The sequence below is a fragment of the Canis lupus genome, chromosome 1 (assembly GCF_003254725.2).
Source record: "Canis lupus dingo isolate Sandy chromosome 1, ASM325472v2, whole genome shotgun sequence".
NCBI classification, from domain to species: Eukaryota; Metazoa; Chordata; class Mammalia; order Carnivora; family Canidae; genus Canis; species Canis lupus.
The window spans coordinates 19,300,629-19,322,176 of NC_064243.1; the positions used below are offsets into that span (position 1 = coordinate 19,300,629).

Here is a 21,548-nt window from a genome sequence, read left to right on the forward strand (position 1 = left end):
AGAACCGACATTGGAAGACTTTTCCTTAAAGGGCCAGATGGTAAATATTTTAGGCTTTGCTGGTCATGAGGCAAAATTGAGGACATTACGTGGGTGATTATATAACCATTTAAAATATAAACATTTTAAAATTTAAAAACCATTTAAATTTTCCAGAGAAACAGAATTTCTCTGTTTTCCAGGGTTTTCCAGAGAAACAGAATCACTGGGAAGGTGCATGTGTGTGTGTATCTCTCTCCCTCTCTCTCTCTCTCTCTGTATCTATGTATCTATCTATACAGAGATTTATCTTAAGGAATTAGCTCATATATTTATGGAGGCTGGCAAGTCCAAAATCTGCAGGGTGGGCCAGCAGCCTAGCAACCCAGAAAAGAGCTGATGTTGCAGTTCAGAGCCAAAGGCTATCTGCTGGCGTAATTCCTTCATGCTCAGGGGAAGTCAGTTTTTTTATTTTTTTCAGGTCTTCAACTGACTGGATGACACCCACTCACATTATGGAGGGCAATCAGTTGTATTCAAAGTCTACCAATTTAAATAGAAATCCCATATAAAAACACCCTCATAGAAACATGTGCAATAATATCTGGGCCCTGTGGCCTAGCCAAACTGATACATCAATTAGCCATCACACATGCTTGGTTCCAGGCTAGGGAAAAATGGATAGCAGGGTGGATTTGGTCTTGGCTACCCTTTGCCAAACTGTGGCTTCAGCTGACACCTGAGATGGGAGTAGGATCATTTTTCTTAAGAGTGGGAATCTGAACAAAACAGCAGTCAGTTAACAAAGAACAAAGATGATGGGTAAACAACCAATCCTGCTATGCTGGTCCTACCTATTGAGCCTAGGTTTTGATAGAATAAGAAAGAAATGCATTGAGAAACTTGAAAACATTGCATTAGAAGGTAAAGCAGAATTCCTGATCCAGCACTTCTCCGCCTCAAGTTTTTTTTTTTTTTTTTTTTTTTTTTAATGAGTGACTCAATATTTCTATTTGTCAGCACATGTGTTGCCCTGTTCTTCTCTTCCTGTGCAGGAGGCAGGCCATCCTGCTCTCCAGGCATAAGAGAAAGGCAACCTGTGACTGCTTGTGGAGGGAGTGGGACGGGCTGTGAATATTGTTTCTGTAGGTGGTGAGTACACCCATTGGGTGCAGGCAGATGCCCTCCATGTAAGAGGAGCATTTCAAGGACAAGGCGCTGTGGGTTTTGGCAGAGGTGAGTTGCATGGTTCTCTCCCAGCAGCTGAGGTGGGAGCAAACTCCAGTCACCCATTAGGCCAATTAGCATCCTGATGTGCTAACTGTCCTGCCCAGTCTTGCAGGGCTCTTTTTCAATTCAGAGCAAATGACTCTAGTCATTCTAGTGCTGGGTACTGTGCTGGGCATTGGGAATGTAGATTTGTGTAAGAAAAGGTGCCGGCCCTCCTGAGGAGGGAAGTTTGGCGGTGGAAACAGATACCAACTATTGTATAATCCTTGACTGTGATGGGGTGGGGAGGGGACACTAGCTTCTGAGTGCATGTTTGCAAATGTGGGAGGGATGATTTTGGTTTCCACAACAACTGGGGGATATCTGTGACATTTGGTGCCTGGTTGCTGGGGTGTCAAATGTCCCACAGTGCATGGGATGGTCACATGTGACAAAGGATTTGACACACTTAAGTACCAGTTGTCCGTGGAAATGAACTAAGGGATTGGGTGATGATCTTTCATTTGAGGGAAGCAAAAGGAAGCTGTAACAGCAGCCCTTTTCCTCCTTCCTACCTGAGGGGCATGACACCCACAGGACAAGAAAGCTGAAATCTGCTGGGCTTCTTACTTTGGATAAAGCTCATGTTTCTGCTGAAACTCAGGAAAGACCTAGGAATAGCTTTGGTGAAATAGGGACTCCACTCACAGTTTTGTAAATTGTGAATTGCACAACTCCAGGGGGAGCCATTCATGTTTCAATCACTATTGATTTATGTAGCTATTACCAGCTTTTCCTGGCTGCTGGCAATAGAGTATCTTAAGAAAGGGATGCTTACTGATTTTCACCGAGCCAGTGGCAGGGCTGAGCTGTTGGGTGGAAGAGAGAGGGACATGTAGGCGGCTTCCAGTGTGGAGAAGACCAGGTGATAGGACTCGGGCAGCCAACTATAGTAGTGACAGGGGCCAGGGAAGGATTCTGGTCTCTGGTCCACCTGTCGTGGGCGCAGTGAAGCGGCAGGCCTCCATCAGGGTTCAGTGGTCAGGGGCAAATTCAACTTTCCACTCACAGTGAGAGAGATGCCCAAGGGTCTTTGCTCTCCTTCACTGACTGGTATGGGAGGGATTGTGGTCTCGAGGGGAGGAAAACACATTGTTTTGACAACTTGTAGAGGCAGATGGACCCTCACCCAAATCTGGTGCCCTACGCACATCAAAAGGGGATGAAAAGGTGTGTTAACTCCCCCTGGCACGCCTGCTTACGTATACAACTCTCCCCAGAGCCTGATTCACTTATACTCAGGATTTGTCCACCACAAAAATGGGTTCAAGCTTTTGAGCTTCAGTTTGGCACTTCATGCTTTTCTGAGTCTCAGGGGGATAGCAGGGCAGGTTCCTAATAACCTCCCATGACATCGGGAAGGAGCACGCTGTGGTGACAGCCCCTGGGCACAGAGGCTTGCGGTATTTGAATCTCTTCCAGTGCCAAATGAGAGAGTACTCAGAAAGTACTCAGGATTTCCTGACCATCTTGCCCCATGTGGGGCACCACTAGAAGAGGGAGGGGTGAGACTTAATAGCTGTTGGCAGTCAAAACAGTGGACTCAGAAGGTGGGAAGCTGAGGCGGGCTTAGCTGAGGGAGGCATGGGGTCCAGTGACTCTCACGAAGTTGGGTAACACAGGACTCACCAGGGCATGTTTGAGCCAGAATCACTGAAACTGATAGAAGATCTGCTTTAGTTCTTGAGGCCTAGAACATTCGCTGTGGTCAATTCCTTGGGCAGATCCTTTAACGAGCGCTGAACATTTTCTGGAGACAGGATCAGGGTGATGTGCTTAACCAGGGTCCATATTAAGAAGTGCTGTGCTGAGACTTACTTTCCACACTTTCCCAAAATGAAAAGTGGTACCACACTTAGCTTTCCTCCGGAGGCTGGAAAATAAAATGATGAATTGAACTCTAAATGTATTGCAAGCTAAATACACTCGGGGATAGAAGCGAACAAGAAAAGAAAGGAGGCAGAGTTATTGAGGCAACAATTCAGATTTAATTGCATTTGATATAGACCACCCTTTAAAAATAGTTTGGTCGGTTAAAGGCTGCAGTAATTTATGGAACTATCTTACTGCTTCCAGGGAAGTTGACAAGTCTGGACTGAATCAGGAGAATCAGCATAAATCTCAGCCGATGCCTAATTTTAGAGATGTCTGGTCCTTGAAGGAGTCTTGCCACAGCCAGATGGGGTGGGAGACAACATTTGAGGAGGGAAAAGCATGAGGTGCCAAACTGAAGCTCAAAAGGTTAAACCCATTTTTGTGGCTGATAAATCCTGAGCAAAAATAAATCGGATTTTGGGGAGAGTTGTGTATGTAAGCTGGAGTGCCTGGGGGAGGATGAGGGAGTCTTGAAGGATCACAGGGAGTTTTGAAAATTCTTCCAGGCCTGGATGTTGTTCATCTGGAAAAAACCGAGCTCATTCTCTCCAAGAGCTGCCCCAAACACGGTAGCAGGGTGACCGTGGGCTCGCCAGGACTTTGCTTCCTTCTGTGTCCAGTACAGAAATGCCCTTCTCCTCTGTTAGCAAGACTTTGATGTCCTGCTGAGGTCCCTCCTGGTCGCTAAGATGCTTTCCTTGTCATGGCCTGGATAAATGAGGCCCCTCTTCTGGAACATTCTTCCACTCTTGTGTTCTCTGTTGCATGGTGTTACATGTCAATGTGTTTACATCTCTGCTTCTAAAAGTTTTCAAAGGAAAGCCTGTGTCCCATTCATCTGTGAAGAGCCTGCTGTATCACAGCACATGGTACTTGCGAAGAGTTCCGTTAAGATAGGAATTGGAGCTGGACCCAAAGGATTAGGCTGCTGGTCTTAATGGTAAATTATAGCTCTTAGGCTCCATGATTTTAAATCCAACTCACTGAGGCTGTATGGAGAAGGGTATGTGAGTGTTGACATGGCCTTTGTACTTCTCAGAACATTGGTTCTACTGTACTTGTTATTAGGATTGTGTTTATTATTATTATCATTATATTATTCAGAGGAAGGGACAACAGGAGCAGAGAGACTTTCTGTAGTGGTTGAACAACTGCTTATTCATTTAGGGGATTGTGTTGCCAGGAACCAAATCACTGAGGATCATATTATCATACATTTGAAATTTAAGATTGTGATGGATTAGGGGAGTGTTTTTCAAGAGTTTGTTCCCAGACCATCTGCATCAGAATCTTTGGCTTAATGGATATCCCTGGGTTCTGGTCCTAGACCTACTGAATCAGAATCTCTTCGGGGGTGCTGAGGAATCTTCACTTTAAACAAATTCCCTGGGTGACACCAATGTACACTAAAGTTGTAAAATAACTTTGGTGGGCTTGGGGATGGGGAAAATTTAGCCCAAGCAGCACAATCAGGTGTGGATTTGTTGTGGTACCAGGAACAGAGCAGTCTTTGAAGTCTGAAGTTTCTTTCTTTTTTTTTTTTTAAAGATTTTATTTATTTATTCATGATAGACATAGAGAGCGAGATGGAGAGAGGCAGAGACACAGGCAGAGGGAGAAGCAGGCTCCATGCAGGGAGCCCGACGCGGGACTCGATCCTGGGACTCCAGGACTGCGCCCTGGGCCAAAGGCAGGTGCCAAACCGCTGAGCCACCCAGGGATCCCTTGAAGTCTGAAATTTCTTCATGGAAATCCTCAGTGGAATGCTTGTTAGTTTCATAGCCACCAGCAAGTGATGTCATCTGTCTTGGCTTCTCTTTCTCCATCTGTGAAATGGGGATACTAATGTCTTCCTTGTTGTAAAGATTAAATCAAATATATGTAAAGGACCTGGTTGTAGAAGGTGTTCAATTGGTGGTACGAGATATAACTTTTCGGTAATATCCATCAGAATGATGTCATCCCAGTTTTAATGGGCATTTACCTGTTGGGGGAAGGAAGAGAACTTCCTAGTAAGATTCTTTACAGGACGAAGATGGATGGGGATGAGATGTGTAGAATAGAGAGAGATTTAACTATTTTGATGATATTGCTAAGACTCTTAGAGAATTTTTCTCAGCGGATGCTTCTGGCACATTTTCATCAGAATGATTGCTACAGTGTTTCTAGTATGTCAAGAAATTAAGGAACATCCATTCCTTCTTTTAATTTTACTCATTTTTAAGTTTTGGAAAATATGTCATCATATAAAACTTCAAGTTTTATGTGAAATTAGATGAGTATAACAAACTCCTACATGCCCATTGCTCATGTTCAATGATTTTCAACTCTTGGCTAATCTCAACTGTACCCACTGCCTCCCCTGAATGGATTATCTTGAAGCAAATCCCTAACATCACATCATCGCATCCATAAACATTTTAGGATGTGACTATAAGAGACAAACTGTTTTTTTTTTTTTTAAAAAAAGCAACAGTAATACTATTATTAATCTAAGAATTAAAAATGTCTTTAATATCATCAAACATCTGCCAGTGTTCAAATTTCTCCAATTGTCTATAATCTTTTTAATATTGTTACTTTTTGCTAGTATCAAGGTCCAACTGAAGTTCCTATATTATAATTAACTCATGTCTTTTAAATGATCTTTAAAGATTTATTTATTTGAGAGAGAGCGTGCATTTGAGTCTGGGGGAGGGGTAGGGGGAGAGGGAGAGAAAAGCCCAAGCAGACTCTGGGCCACCTAGGCACCCCTGTCTTTTAAATTTTTAAAAAATACATTAAGTTTCTCCTCCATATCATTTTGTTTGCTTTTTTTATTTTCCACAATCGGGATTTTGCTGATTACATCCCTATGGGCTGTATTCTGCATTTTCTAGAACTAACAGTGAGATCTAGAAGCTTGATTGAATTTATGTCAGATTATTTGGCAAGAATACTTCATAAATAGTAGAATTTCTTCTATTGGTAGGCATAGAATGTCTCTTTTTTTTGTGATGTGAACAGACATTGATAATCATTACCTAGAACCATTAATTTACCAGGGTACTATTATAATTTTATTTTATATTGTTAATTAATTATCTAAAATACATCTTCAAAGTGAAACTTCACTTTATCAACTACTTAGTCATTCAGATGTATAGTTTCTATAGGAAAGTCAGTATAAATGCTCTATTTTATATATATATTATTTTTCAGAATAATTTGTTGGTTCTTTAGCATTCTACAGTTATTGACTTTTAAAAAACATAAACTCATGGTTTTAAATATTTTTGATGTGTTTCAATCCATTGGAATTACTACTAATATTCTGATGTGTTATGCTTGGGCAGTGGTAGCCTCTTCAAAAACTGGCCCTTAAGAGCTTCTAGTATGACACTAATAGATTTTGCTTCTTTGCTTCAGACCTGAAATCAACTATTTTCACAGAAAATGGCATTTAGTGGCCATAATCTGGGGGTTAAGAGTGCTCATTGCTGCTATGTTGGTTATTTTTTCCAGGCTTTTTCAGTGGATAGAACTAGAAAATAAATATTTTTTAGCATGTCATGATTCTATACTGATTTTTGGTTCATATTCAGGACTAAAGGATTTTTCCTTACCTTCTTCTGTATCTCTTTCCCTAATGCCTAAGTCTTGAATCTCAATGATGGCAAGTAATTATTTGTTTTATCCTTATACAAAAGAGTTTTGAAATAAAATACCAGGAAAAAAAAAATACCAGGACAATCATCAAAAATATCTGGAAAGAGTTTAAGATTGTTTTTCAGCTCTTTTGTCCTAAGGATGTTTTCCATTAGGCTGTAGAGTCAATATCTGTGTTTTAAAGTCACTGACTACTGTTTGTATGGTTATATTACCTCATCAAAACACAGATTCACGTGTTTAATTTTGCTTGTAAATGTCAGGATTTTCTTTTTTACAACTTAATTTTCTTGATAATTATGTAAATACTTACATAGTTTCAAAGTTAAATCTTCAAAGCCAGGTATAATCATATAAGTCTTGTTTCTATTCTTATTTCCTCCACCCTATTTCCTTCATCTACCAAAGATAATCCATTTTCTGTATTTTAATGGTTTATATTTCTATTTTTTAAATAGAGGAAGATTCATGCACACACACACACACACACACCTGCACATAGACATATATCTATATTAGTGTTTCTTAACCCAGATGGGACTGACATTTTGGACTGGATAATTTTTTGTTGTGGAGGGTCACTCTACATATTATAGTATGTTTAGCAGCATTGCTGTTCTCTACCCATTAGACACCAGTAACATATCTTCAGTTGTGACAATTAAAAATGTCTTTAAAAAATTTATTTATGTATTTATTTGGGGCAGGGTGGAGAAAGAGAAAGAGAGAGAGAGGGAAAGAGAATCTCACCTAGATTTTGCTCTGAGTGTAGAGCCTGACACAGACTCAATCTTAGGACCCTGTGATCATGACCTGAGAAAAAATCAAGAGTTGGATGCTTAACCAACTGAGCTACCCAGGTGCCCCCAGAATGTCTTTAGACATTGCCTAATGTCTAAAGGGGCAAAGTTCTGATTGAGATTTACATTTACATATATGTGCATTTGTAAATATGCTTATGTATATATTTATTTTTCCCTCCAACTTCTTAGATATACAGCAGCAAATTATACCCATTTTCTTCACCTTACTTTTTAAAATTTTTATTTTTAGAAAATTTTCTTTTTTTTTAATTTTTATTTATTTATGATAGTCACACAGAGAGAGAGAGGCAGAGACACAGGCAGAGGGAGAAGCAGGCTCCATGCACCGAGAGCCTGTGGGATTCGATCCCGGGTCTCCAGGATCGTGCCCTGGGCCAAAGGCAGGCGCTAAACCGCTGCGCCACCCAGGGATCCCAATTTTTAGAAAATTTTCAACAAATTTCAATATCCAGATGAAAATCAACAACAATATTTTTCACTTAAAGGTGTTTCAGAATACATGGTTCTAAATGATATATATAAAACATTCTATCCAAGAAAAATAGAATACACATTTTCCTCAAGTACACATAGAAACCCCTGGTTAAACTGCAAAAAAGAGACAACGAATATTACAAATTTATGTAGACTGAAGTCATACCTAGTATACTTTCCAACCACAAACGTACAAAACTGAAGATCAACAATGAAACAAAGTTGGAAAATCTACAATGTAAGTATTAAATATTTAATATGTAAATACTAAACAACACATTATAGTATAAGCAATGGGACAAATAAGAAATCAAATGGCAAATCAAAATATTCTCAAAAGAAAACATAATATTCTAAAATCTATGGGATGTAGCAGAAGCAGATGTTAGAGTGAAATTTATGCTATAAATGCTTGTATTAAGAAAAAAAGTTCAAATAAACAACATTATGCCACAAGGAACTATAAAAAGAAGAATCTTAGCTGAGAAATTCAGTAAAGGAAAGAAATAACAGAAAAATCAGAAATAAATAAAATGGAGACCAAAATAAACAGTAACACAACATTGAAAACAATGATCAGTTTTTTCAAAAAACAAAAACAAAAACAAAATTGGTAGTGTTTTAACTACATTAACTGAGAAAAAAAGAAGACTCAAAAACTGAAATGAGAAATGGAAGAGAAAAAAATACAGCAGCTAACCACAGAAATACAGAGCATGATAACAGATTACTATGAACAATTACCTATTAACGAATCAGATAATTCAGGGGGAAAATCAGATAATTCCTAAAAATGCACAAGTTACCAAGATTGAATCGTGAAATCTTGAATTCAAGAACTAGGAAATCTTCTTAGACCAATAACAAGAATGAGAGTTGAATTGGGAATCCACCTGACTTTTTTTGCTCAACAAAATGTATCCTGGGGATTACTCCTGAGTAGTATATAGAAATAGTTTTCTTTCCTTTTCCCAGTTGTATAGTATTCCACTGTCCCATTCCTTCCTATATTTTAGCACTTTTTCAGCTTTTTACACACAGGTATGCAGAATAGGTCCATAACTATTTGGGCTAGCACCCAGAGAGAGTTTCAGGTGTCCAAGTGCTGAGAAAAATTGGACAACACACTTTATTTTTTTAAAGATTTTATTTATTTATTTGAGAGAGAGCACAGAGTGAGAGAGAACTTGAGCAGAGGAAGAGGCAGAGGGAGAGAGAAGCAGGCTCGTCACTGAGCAGGGAACCTGCCATGGGGCTCCATCCCAGGACCCGGGATCATGACCTAAGCTGAAGGCAGATGCTTAACCGACTGAACCACCCAGGGCCCCTGGACAACACACTTTAAAAAAACAGAGTAATTACCTTCCTCTTGCTCCATTAGCATTTTGTTTAGTGTGACAACAAGTATCACCCTTTCTCATCAGAGACTGTTAAAAAAAATTGGGGTACCTGGTGGCTCAGTCGGTTTAGGGTCTGCCTTTGGTTCAGGTCATGATCTCTGGGTCCTGGGATCAAGCCCTGTGGCAGGCTCCCTGCTCAGTGGGGAGTTGGCTTCTTCCGCCTCACACCCTCTACCCCCCAACTCATGCTCTCTCTCTCTCCCTTTCAAATACATAAATACATAAAATCTTTAAAAAATTCTATTCTTAAAGCTCAAAGTTTTTCAAATTTAAGAGAAGTACATTTCTGGTATCTCTTAATTATTATCATTGTCTTATCATTTCTGAACCTGGATCTAGTTACGTTCTTGTTTGCTAATCTGCAATTTGGACTTCTAAGCTGCCCAAAGCTTTATCATTTTTATTTTTCAATTTTTCCTTTTTAGAATGTTTTGGACTTTTATCTCATTGTACCAAGGAGAGTGCTCTGTTCGCTATGGTGGCCCTCAATCCCTCTCACCAACTGCGAGGATCAAAGAATGATTCCAAATTACTAAGTGGGATTAAATTTAGGAATTTGGAATTCCCAGTCACTGCTATCAAATAGCAACTCAAAATGTTGGTTTCCTCTGAAGATCAGCGGGCAGAAGAATGTTACAGGATATGAGGTGGGACAAGGAGCTCCCTTGGTGCCCAAACAATCCTCAGAATGAGGATTCTGAGGCCAGCCTGAATGGAGTCCCCAGCTGGGCCAGAGGAAATTAGACCTAGAGAGAGGAGCCCTGAGATTTTCAGGGATGCTGGGCTGATTCTTTTACCATTTCACAGCAGCCTTGGACTACAGCAACCTGTTCTCCCTGACAAATGAGAAGGCCAGGCTCAAATTAATTATTTTGGCACTATTATCATACAGACCAATTCAGTACATTTATTTAAAGCTAAATATTAAAACCTATTTATTTTCTCTTCTAGCTCATAAGCTGCCCCCCTGCCCCTGCCCCAAATGGGTTACATTATGAAAGCTGAAACTTCAGGAAATTCCTCATTTCCATATGAATATCTCATTCTGCAGTTTGAAAAAGTACAAAAGTATAAAATGTACCTCATTTTGATGTGGCCCCCAGGAGAAAGAGTTAACGGAGGTTTTGCTAAGGGGTGTGTGTGTGTGTGTGTGTGCTGAGTCGGCAGAAAGGAGACCATGCAATAAAGAAGGTGATCTTTCCTATTTTTAAAAGGAAGTACTTTGTAAGATCGAGATTACAAGTACGCAATCTGCTAACTCACTTTAGGATGTCGTTTTCCCAATGATCCTCAAATTGATTCATCAAAATCTTTTCCTATTTAATCAATAAACCCACCTCTCTGAACAATTTCTTATAGAATTGCAAATTTCTTAACTTTCGTTTTTAGGATTATTCCTTGTCTACTAATAATGGGCCAATGGTAACACATGCTCAAGAGCAAAATCCAAAATACGATTTTGTATAATGAAAAGAAGAGACAGATTTTTTTTTGGCCAGTTAAAATACCAGCTCGAACAAATTATTTGCCCTTCAGTATTTTTTTTTTTTTATCTTTTATTTCTCTGTTCTTGGGCTCAAGACGAACATATCTGCTTACTGCTGTTTTTTGCTTGTCTTTAATCATACAAATAGCATCTAGCCTCTTCCATCTCCTTACTGCTCCCCCACCCTCCTTCATTAGAAGGTTCCCTCTGTTCTCATTTCCTCCCTTACTTCATTGTGAGCAGCTGGGCTATGTGCTTACAGCAAATTAGCTGTAAAATAAAGCAGCCTTTTTTTTCCCTTTTATTTTTTTTCCAGGGTGTTGTGGGAGAAAAGGTGGTTAGAGAAATTATCCCACAATAAGCAAGTGTGGACAAGGATCAAATAAGCAGAAGAAATCAGCCTGTTGGAGGGTTCACTCACACTGATGAACCATAGTTTAGTACATTCCCCTCCTGGGGGGTCTCTCCTGCGTCATTCTGGATGCTTCCCCTCAAGTCCTTTATGCGAAGGCATTTTCCCCACTGTTCTTGATTGCCACAGACATTCACCAAATGAAGTCCCGGTTGGAATGTGTGTTCTTTAAAATATTGAAATCCAACTGCAGTCTTAATGTTGTTGGCCTCACTTTTTGTGTATGTTTAAAAATGCAACAGCAATTGTCACAGCCATTCATCAATTTAAAAAGGCAGGCAGGCACTGAAATTGTGTATGGTCTCGGGAGGAAAATTAGTTCTAAAGGTAAGGAAGTCGAAATAAGCTGGATGAGAGAGAAAGCACGCGACAGACGTGGTTAAAGCCCTAGCGACTACTCCCAGGCTTCTGGGTTCAACGTCCTCAAGGTGGGCTTTGCGGTTCATCAGGGTCTGCAGGTAATGAGCAAGCACCCCTCGTAAAGATAAAGGTGCGGGGTGACCACACTCAGGATGATTCTTTGTAAGGTCAAGTAAAATCCTCTCTGCTTGGTTTCGAGCACATTGACTAGAAGATGCTGAGTATCCTCACTTGGCCTCTCTCCTGGTGGCAGGTTCAAATGTAACGTGTTGTCACTTTTCTCTCTATCCTAGCTTAAGTAGCACAGACCTACCTCAAGGGCGATGAGTGGAAAGAACACTTAGTTGGAGGCATAAGGTCACCCTACACCTTGCTGGACACTTCATTATTATATGCGGTGAGGGTCAAACTTTTTTTCTGAAGCAGTGAAATATTTTCTTTCCCAAAGGAAGCATTACTTGGCATTTAAGTATGCAAAGCAGCAAAAGGAACATTTGAGTACCTTAAGCTTATATTGCAATTTACTAATTTATGCATCTGTGATTTTAACCTTTATTTTAAAGGCGCTCAAAGAGAATTCTTTTTTTTTTTTTTTTCAAAGAGAATTCTGACGCTGTTTGGTTGAATGCAAAAAATTGAAATTGGGGATTAGGGGTAACTCTTGCCATTATAACAGCCTCAACTTCCTAATTCTACTCTGTTTATTTATGAATTTTTTTTTCTTTTGGTTACAGAGTAGGGAGGCAATTTTGATTCAGACATTTAAGTAGAGAGATACGGTAAGATTTTTGTTTTTTTATTACATTTCCTTTGTGACCTCGGAACATTCCCCATTTCCTAGGAGATGATTGCAGAGGCAGGATCACAAAGTTGGCAGAAAAACAAGTCAACCTGATAGTACCAGGTTACACTGAGTGATCTCACATTTGTTCAGATCACTTGAGTGTTTTAAATTACTGTTTAAGAGTGGTTAAACATATTTACAAACGCAACCCTAATTAAATGTTTGCAGAATCTCTGAAGCACCGTGGCAAACTCAAGAGTAAAGAATGTGGTTTGGAAACCATTGCATTGAGAGCATTTCCAGAGATTTCAGATCGCCAGCAACAGCAGCAGCATTTTGGGAGTGAAGTCACCAAAGTTGGTGAGTCAGGAGTGTGTGTGCCTCCTTAAGAGCCATAAACGCTCTAGAGGGGGCGTGTCATCTCTTTTGGCTTGTTAGAACAACTTTTCAGCCCCAAGTTTTGTTAAAGCGGAATTTCTCTAGTTGGTTCCATGCAAATGGAGGATGCTAGAGACAGGAGCCTGGAAGCCCTTCCTGATTCTAGAGCTTTCTTTGGATCTCACTTTCTCCTCCATGGGGGCAGTGTGGTAGTCATCAGCCACATGGGGCTGCTTACATTTAAATCCTTATCCTCAACTAAACTTACATAAAATTAAAAACTCATTTCTGCAGCCTCACCAGCCACATTTCAAGTATATCATATTGGATAGGACACATTTGGACTTTCTTGCAATCACAGAAAGCTTTATGGGAAAATACTGCTCTAGAATGTGAGCAACTCATCAGTCTGATGGCCATTTTGAGGTTGGTCTTGAAAATAGCTTATAAATCTGCATCGGATCATCTTTCTAGTCAAAGCAAGTATCCGCCTCATTTTGCTGAAACCCATTTAAATGAAAGATGAAGGGAAAACACCTGGCAACATCCTCTGATCCCTCTGACAGTCCTCTTTCCTAATGGCCCATGACAGAGTTAGAGGGGGAGTACATTGAGGCTTAGATTCGGGAATTCCCATGAAAGACCATAAAGGGCAAACAGAGTGATTCAGAGAGAGAACTCTGGAGTCAGGCTACAGGTTCTGAATCCACACAACCGCTTACAGGCTATGCCATCTCGAGGAAGTTAGCCTCTCTGTGACTCAGTTTCTTCTTTTAGGATAATGCCAGTACATACCTCATTAGATTATTGTGAAATTAAATGAGATATTGCTCAGTGCCTAACTCCTAGTGAGCATTTGATAGGTGTTGGTTACTTTTATTACTATCACCACCTGCCCAAACTAGAAATTCCATTATGGAAGTCATTCTTTGAATAATAATAATATGTTTGAAACTTCAAACACATGAAACACAAGGAAACTGATTCTAAAAAATCGTCCAGAGAAGAGAGTAGTAGTCAAAATGTGACCTGTGAGAAGGGTGTCTGGATAGAGCTAGGAAACCAGCAAACGTCACAAATTCTCCATTCTAGAGTTTCCTTGATCCCTCTCTTTAAAAGCTAGAGGTAGTCTTCAACTAATACTTGAAAGAAGAGAGTTTTCTGAGCTCTTGCCTAGTTGGGAAAGTCTATAATTGTCATATGAATGACAACTTGGCTGAGCTTTAAATTCATGGGCCCCAGATCACTTGTTTTATTATTATTATTATTATTATTATTATTATTATTATTATTTTTACTTGTTTTAAATCTGGATAAACTTGGTACCATGGTTTTCTGATATTCAGTATTTGAAAGCAATCTGGCCTAATTTTTAGTTTATCATTGCCGATGGGTTTTGAGTTCCCTCAGTGATAAACTTGGAGGCAAGGATTCAAATGCGAGTTCATTTGACAGGTGAAGGAGGGAGGGTGGAGATGCAAGACAGACAAAGGGCATGTCTTAGAGTGGGTTAGCAAGACAGATACCACTGTATACACTGGGAGCTTAATTGTGCTGCATTAATTGTGGAAGTCAGTGAAAAACACATTTCCCAAAGTTACCCTCTCAGAGAAGTGAGGAACCTGGGGTACTTAGTCACCAAATCCTGTCTCTTACTGCTTGAACACAGCTTTCAGAAGTGACTGATTCCCCAGACTTGAAGACCTCTGCAAGAGCAGAGAAGGGCAGGGTCAGAAAAAGACTGGAGGAGAATCCCAGGGGTTGGCAGTTCAGTGGTCAGGCTGCCCATGCTGATGTACTAGGGATGAGAGCAGGTGTGCAGGCACACAAGGTCCACCACGGGGAGCAGCCTCGTTCTTCTGTGGGGATGCTTGATACTTGAATGACTGATTGATTGTAATTACACATTTTTGTCCTGTGTCCTCTTTCACTTTCTTTGGATCTCACTTTCTCCTAGTTTCACTGTCTCTTATTCTTCATCTCTCATCTCTCTCTTTCTCTGATGCTCAATCACTTTTTAAATTCTTTTTTTTTTGAACTAGATTAGCCTCTTTAGCATCAAACTTAGTCCTGAAAATTTTTCTTTAATTCTATCTTTTCTTATTTCTTTGGCATTGGTTCATTTTTTTTCTCTTATTTTCATGCAATATCTATATTCCTAAGTTCTAGCTATATGTTTTGCCCAATAATCATATTATCTCTCATCATTTTTATCTTTATGCCTTTTATTTGCAGTGAAAACAAATTTTCTGGTTTGTCCTCCTCATTACTGCTTTTATTTTTGACATTGTTGGATCTGCTCTCTCTTCTCTCTAAATTGGATTTTATTTTGCCATTGCAAACTTAACTTTCTTCCAATTCTTCCTCAAGGGTCCAGCTCAATTGTCATGTCAGTTTATTCTAGATTTCTCCGCTGTTTCATAGATACCATAATTTTTCCAATTCTATCAAAAATATTGAAGAGTTTTCTATTTTTTTTCTTGCCCTTATAGTAAATCATCTTCACATTTTCCTCTTAGTCTTTAGGATACTGCCCATTTCTTTTTCTTTTTAAAAATATTTTATTTATTTATTCATGAGAGACACAGAGAGAGAGAGAGAGACAGAGACAGAGACAGAGAGACAGAGATGCAGAAACACAGGCAGAGGGAGAAGCAGGCTGCACGCAGGGAGCCTGATATGAGACTGGATCCTGGTACTCCAGGATCACGCCCTAGGCCGAAGGCAGCACTAAACCGCTGAGCCCCCAGGACAGCCCAATGTCCATTTCTTTAATCTTCCATATTTTCTTTCATATGTATGTACGTATAATTTTTACTGAATCTTAAAGAAGGCCACATCAGCTCAGACTGACCATTTGCCAAACAAAAAAGCTTGTGGATTTTGTCCTGATTCTACTTGTCGTCTACTGCTGACTGAAATGTAAGTAGGAGGGCAGTTTGATGTTTATACCTCTCAGCTCAGGCTCCACTCCTCTCCATCAAGAGAAGCTTTGATGGGCCAAAGAGAGACTTTCCTCTACTCTTGTAACCCAGTTCTCTTGCCCTCTGAACCCATGGAGTAGAGGAAAATGTAGACTTGCAAGCATGTGCTAAAACCTAGACTATTTGTATTCCCTCCATTGTCCATATTCCTTTACTTGTAGGGGCTATGCTTTTCATAATGCAATTTGCATCACAAGTTCTATGTGCTTTCTTATATAATTTTAAAAAAATGTTTATTCTCTGTTTGGGTATTGAAATATGAGGAATGATTGGAATAACTGAGTCATGTATAGCGATTTGAAACCCAAGTTCTACAGCTAGACTGCTTGGCTTCAAATTCTGATTTTCCATTTATTAGCTGCAAGACCCTGATAAAGTCACTTCACTTCCCCAGGCCTTTGTTTCCTTGACTTTGAAATGAGGGTAAGAATGAAGCATCTACTCTAATAGGTTGTTGTGGATATTAATTCCATTAACATATGTGAAATGCTTGGCAGAGTGCCTGCCACAAAGTTACTAATCGATAAATGTTAGCTCAAATTATTATGTCACAAACACCACCTGTGCAGTGAGAGAAATAGCCACCATTGTTTTTGGTTATGGGTGGGTAGGCAAGAGAGAGAAGGTACTGGGGGAAAATGAAGGATTTTCAGATCTACTTTTGGCTGCTCTATCCAGTTCATGAGACCAATATGGCAGACACTAATGGTTTTTCTATTTCCAGTTCCATCAGTCTTTAATTAGTAGAAATCCATAATTAGTAGAATTAGAATTCTCACCACAGGTCATCTGCTGAGTTTTACTTTTGGTTTTGTAGTGAGTTTTCCTTTTATTGAGTATTTCATGTGTATTTTAGTGGGATATTGGGAGAAATTGCATTAGGTGACTTGGGAGATGCCATTTTAAATTGGTATGATGTAGACAGTTTTTACCTGCTGATATTGCAAATTACTCCTATCCTGCCTTGGCTCAAACAATAAAGGAGAGGCAGTAGCAGTCATGGAGTACAGCCTTTATCTATGTCATGGGAGGAAAGAGAGTCCATCCTGAGGCTTCTCAGTCTGGGAGTATGTGACATTGACCATCTGACCACATGGGTAGTGAGGTGCAGGTAGTAACACATGTTCAAAATGGGTACTGGTGTTATGCCGTGATTCCATTAGGAAAAAGGGGGAGCTATTTTTGGCTGACTTGTGAAGTGTTTAAGGGAATGTCTGGCAAACAGGAAGTGCTATAAGGGTTTTCGAATCAAACAACTCTATGAAGTAGAGTAGTATTATTATACCTCTTATACAGATGAGAAAATTGAGGTTATATACTTTTCCCAAGGTCACCCATCTAGTAGAAGGTAGAGTCTGGGTCCAACCCCAAGCAATTTGGTTCTAGATTTCCCATTCTTGACAACTGGACAACTGCCATACTTGACAATCATTTGGAATTCTTCCATGGGCCTCATTGAGACCACATTGCTCACCCCCAGATGGAAAACAAATCAGGAAAGTTGCTGTTGTTCCATCAAACAAAGTTTACCAGAGAATGTTTTCAAGTCTTGATGCTACCATTAATAGTGCCATCTTCTTCTTCTTCTTCTTTTTTTTAAGAGTTTATTTATTTATTCATGAGAGACACACAGAGAGAGAAAGGCAGAGACACAGGCAGAGGGAGAAGCAGGCTCCACACAGGGAGCCCGATGCAGGACTCCATCCCAGGACTCCAGGATCATGCCCTGGGCTGAAGGCAGGTGCCCAACCGCTGAGCCCCCCAGGGATCCCAATAGTGTCATCCTCTAAACCCCAAACATCAACTCTTCATTTCTCCCCAGGTGCAACTGTTATTCCCTGGAACAGAATAAAAAGTAAACACGTATGCCATGAGCCTCTGTCAAGGTCCATGGGTATGTGATATATATATATATATATATATATATATATATATATATATCTCAGTTTATTTGTGGATGCCCTCCTTCTTTAGAATATTAATATTCTGAGGACCATAAATCAATTTTTTTTTTACTTGGCAAAGTTTTTTTTTTTGTGTGTGTGGAGTTAAACGAAGCCCTTAGCCACTCTCTTTCCCACTTATTAAGTGTAGCTACACCACCATTTGGTGCTTATGTAGGTAAAATGTCAGCACAGGTCTGAGAGGTCTATCTATGGAGACATCTGCTACCTGAAGCCCCATGAGTAATAGCCTGGCCATGGAGTGAGTGGGAGAAACATCTGCTCAGCACACAGAAACTGACTGCTGTGCATGCAGAACCAGGCCATTGGGAAAGAGGGAGCAGACCAGTGACAATGGGGCTGCAGGCGGCCAGAGGCAATATGCTAGCAGGCGGCTTCTCTCTTCCTCACTCCTTCCCTAATAGGAGTGGGATCCATGCTGTGATAGGTGAGATAGCACACAGGCAGATTGTCCACCAGATGGTACAATCTTCTATTTAAGAAATATTTGAAAGGGCAACAAAATACAGCAGAAACCATCCGACAGTCCACATGGCTAATGCAAAATTAGCCAAAATGATGGCGGCAGCAGTAGTGGGGGTGTTGTGGGGTGAGATGTAGGAAAGGCTAAGGGGAGACAAGCACCATGATGTCTGGTGGGCCAGATGTCGGTACAGTTGAGATGCTTCTCCAACATTGTACTGTGGTGCTTTGATGTGCTTCTGTGAACCCTGCTCTGTAGCCTGTGTTTGAGAATTGCCAAGGCCAAGGGTGATGGACACAACCATGATGATCCAATCTGGCCTATGTCTCATGAGCCAGGGAGGTCTCTTGTGTTCTCCCTCTGGGTAGAGTGGAACTTTGGTTGTCATTGTTGTTCTGTGGCTCTTTTCTCATTTCTCTATCTCTGTTGAGTGTTTTTTCCTTACTAGTGTTCCATTACAGCGCTATTTGAACACATCTCTACGTATTACCATCAGCATCAGTCATAGATATTGTTAGTTGAACTTTTGTTTTGTTCCTGGTACTGTGCTAAGCACCCTACCTAGTAGTAGCTAATATACATTCAGCGGTTACTATATATCAGCACTGGTTTACATATATTGCCTTTTTTAATCCCCACAACAAACTAATGAGGCAAGTACTATTATTATCATTTTAATTATACACACGGGGGAAGAGAGGTTTGGAGTCCTTAAATACCTTCCCCAAGGCTACAAGATTATCAAGGAGATAACCTTAATGGGGAAAGAATGTGTCTGATCCAGAATCCATGCTTTTAAATGTTGTGCTCTACTATCTCTGAGATGTACATTTTCTATTTTCAGCCTTATGACGACCGTATGAAGATGTTGTCATTCCTAATGCATAGCTGAATTAACTACAGCTCAGAGAGTTAACAGCAATTCCTGGGGTCATGTGTCTAAGAGTCAAGTCTGTCTTATTCTCCAGCTGGTGACTGGCCTCCATGCTAGACAACCTCCTCTTTACCAGCTTCTCTAGCCTCCTTTCTTCCCTGCATCGGCTTCCTCAGCATTCATACTCGAAACCTGCACGATATACTGACATTATGCAGTTGACCCTTGAATAATGCAGTGGGTAGGGGTGCCAATCCTCATGCAGTTGGAAATGAACCTATAACTTCTAAACTTCTAACCCCCCAAAAAACTTAACTACTACTAATCCACTGTGGCCCAGAAGCCTTGTTGATAACATAAACTGTCGATTAACATGTATTTTGTATGTTTATGTATTATATACTGTATTTCTACAATAAAGTAAGCCAGAGGAAAGAAAATGTTATCAAGAAAAAATACATTTCTATTACTGTACTGTGAAAAATCCACACATAAGTGGACCTGCACAGTTTAAACCCATTGTGTTTAAGGGTCAACTGTATTTACTTTTCAAGTTTTATTTCTTCCTCTTTCAGCATCTCCCTTTCTGTTCCTTTCTTCTCCATCCCCATTGCTACTGTCTAGTCCAGAAGAAGTTCCTTGGCCCTCACAGTGTTAGTAGAATATTTTCCATCGATTGTCACAGGCCTTCCCTCGAAAGGTGTGCCATGACTTCTAGGCATGGGCCTCAGAGACACACACTACCATCCTACATTCTAGAGGTAGGCAATGATAGAATGGCTTTCTCTATCAACGAGTCCCTAAAACTACAAAAGAAGAGAGATATCTGTGTGTACATCATTCGCCACAGTGTAAAAATGTAAAATTTGGGCATGTTTTCCATTCACATATATAAATACATTTATATACAAATACATTTACGAGGATGAAACTGTGAGCAGAGATAAATGCCCTGTGTTGTGGTGGCTCCACGGAGATTGCTGCTGTCTGTAGGGTCAAGCCAGTTTTCTGGGGAACTTTTCTCGATGACCATCATAGCAAAAGTATCAGGAATCTGGATGTTGAATTTTTGGAATGCAGTGAAGCTTCATTATTCAAAGAAGGTTCTTCCTGGGAGTTACAGCAGACAATGGAACAGAAATGGGGTTGACTAACCCATTGACCTTGTATCACAAGTGCAAAAAGAAATAAAAACTGAACAGACCCCTGTGTTTTCCATCCCCCCGAGGTCTCTGTCTGTTCTCAGGCCTGGGCCTCTTTCTGTTTTCCCCTCTGGAGGGTTCCAGTATCAAGCGTCTCTGTGTTAATTAACTCAGCATGTGGCACATAAAGGCCTGACAGCAGATAGCTAATGTTTTGGATATGCACACAGTTTAAGGATTAGCTCAATTCCAAAGGACAACTTAACGTTGTCACAGTACAGTTGACACTTGGTGATCCGAGGCAAATTTTGGGTTCTGGGCAATCTTCCTTCTGCCACCATCACACATGTAGGCCTCCACTCCTTACTCTTAGCTCCTAGACATTCAGACAAAGCAAGCCAATTTTAATATTTTAATTCAACCTAAATAAAATCTTGTAGTAATTGCCAATAAAAATCAACAATAAAAAAGCCTTACAATGCATTGGGTTATCTGTGTCAATGTCTCTCACACTATGGGAATTTCACGGAATATATTAAGAATACGTATAATAGATAAAATAAACCTATAATGTAGGTTCACATACAAGGTAATCCCAAAGCCAAATTCCTTTGAGAAGGTGTGTGATGAGAATCCAGTGTGGTCTGAAAGTCCTTTGGCCCAATTTCCAGCATTTTCGAACATGGAGTAGCATAAAGTGTGCAGAGTGGCAGCCCACAGGCCACATCTGGCCTCTTGACATGCTTAATTTGGCTTGTGTAGTGTTCTTAAGAAGTCATAATTGAAAATGTGGGGAGCTTTTTTTTAATTTGTATTTTTGGGTTTTCTTGCTCTAGGTTTATGTTCCCTGATGGCAAAAATTCACAGAAGTAGAGCAACTGTCTCTGCATTGGTTGGGGCACATGTGACATGGTGTCAACTTCAGCTCAAGTACACAATGTTTGAAGTGCTAGTTCCTAAGCCCCAAGTCTTACTTTCCTGTTGTCCTGCCAACCCTGTTTGTTAAATCTCCCACTTAGTTCCTAATCATTTCTTGCCTATTTTGCTCAAGGTAAGCTGTTGAAGTAGGATTCACTGGCTGGTGAGTCTAAGTTCATCTTAGCTTTTTACTTAGCTTTTTTTACTTAGCTTTTACAAAGTGGCATTCTCATTAATATTGACCAATTGCCCAGAATTCACCTAGTGAGCTCCTTGTTAAGAATCAAAATAAACAAGCAAATATAAAATATGTG

At 40.1% G+C, this 21,548-nt stretch overlaps 1 long non-coding RNA gene across 1 annotated transcript in view; it reads left to right on the forward strand.

Moving 5' to 3' along the window:
- Window positions 1–1,041: 1,041 nt before the first annotated feature.
- LOC125755424 (uncharacterized) overlaps window positions 1,042–21,548 on the forward strand; it is a 41,604-nt gene continuing 21,097 nt past the window's right edge. The window contains exons 1-2 of the long non-coding RNA XR_007411962.1: window positions 1,042–1,215; window positions 12,740–12,871. This is a non-coding gene — a long non-coding RNA (uncharacterized LOC125755424). The remainder of the gene's footprint in view (window positions 1,216–12,739; window positions 12,872–21,548) is intronic.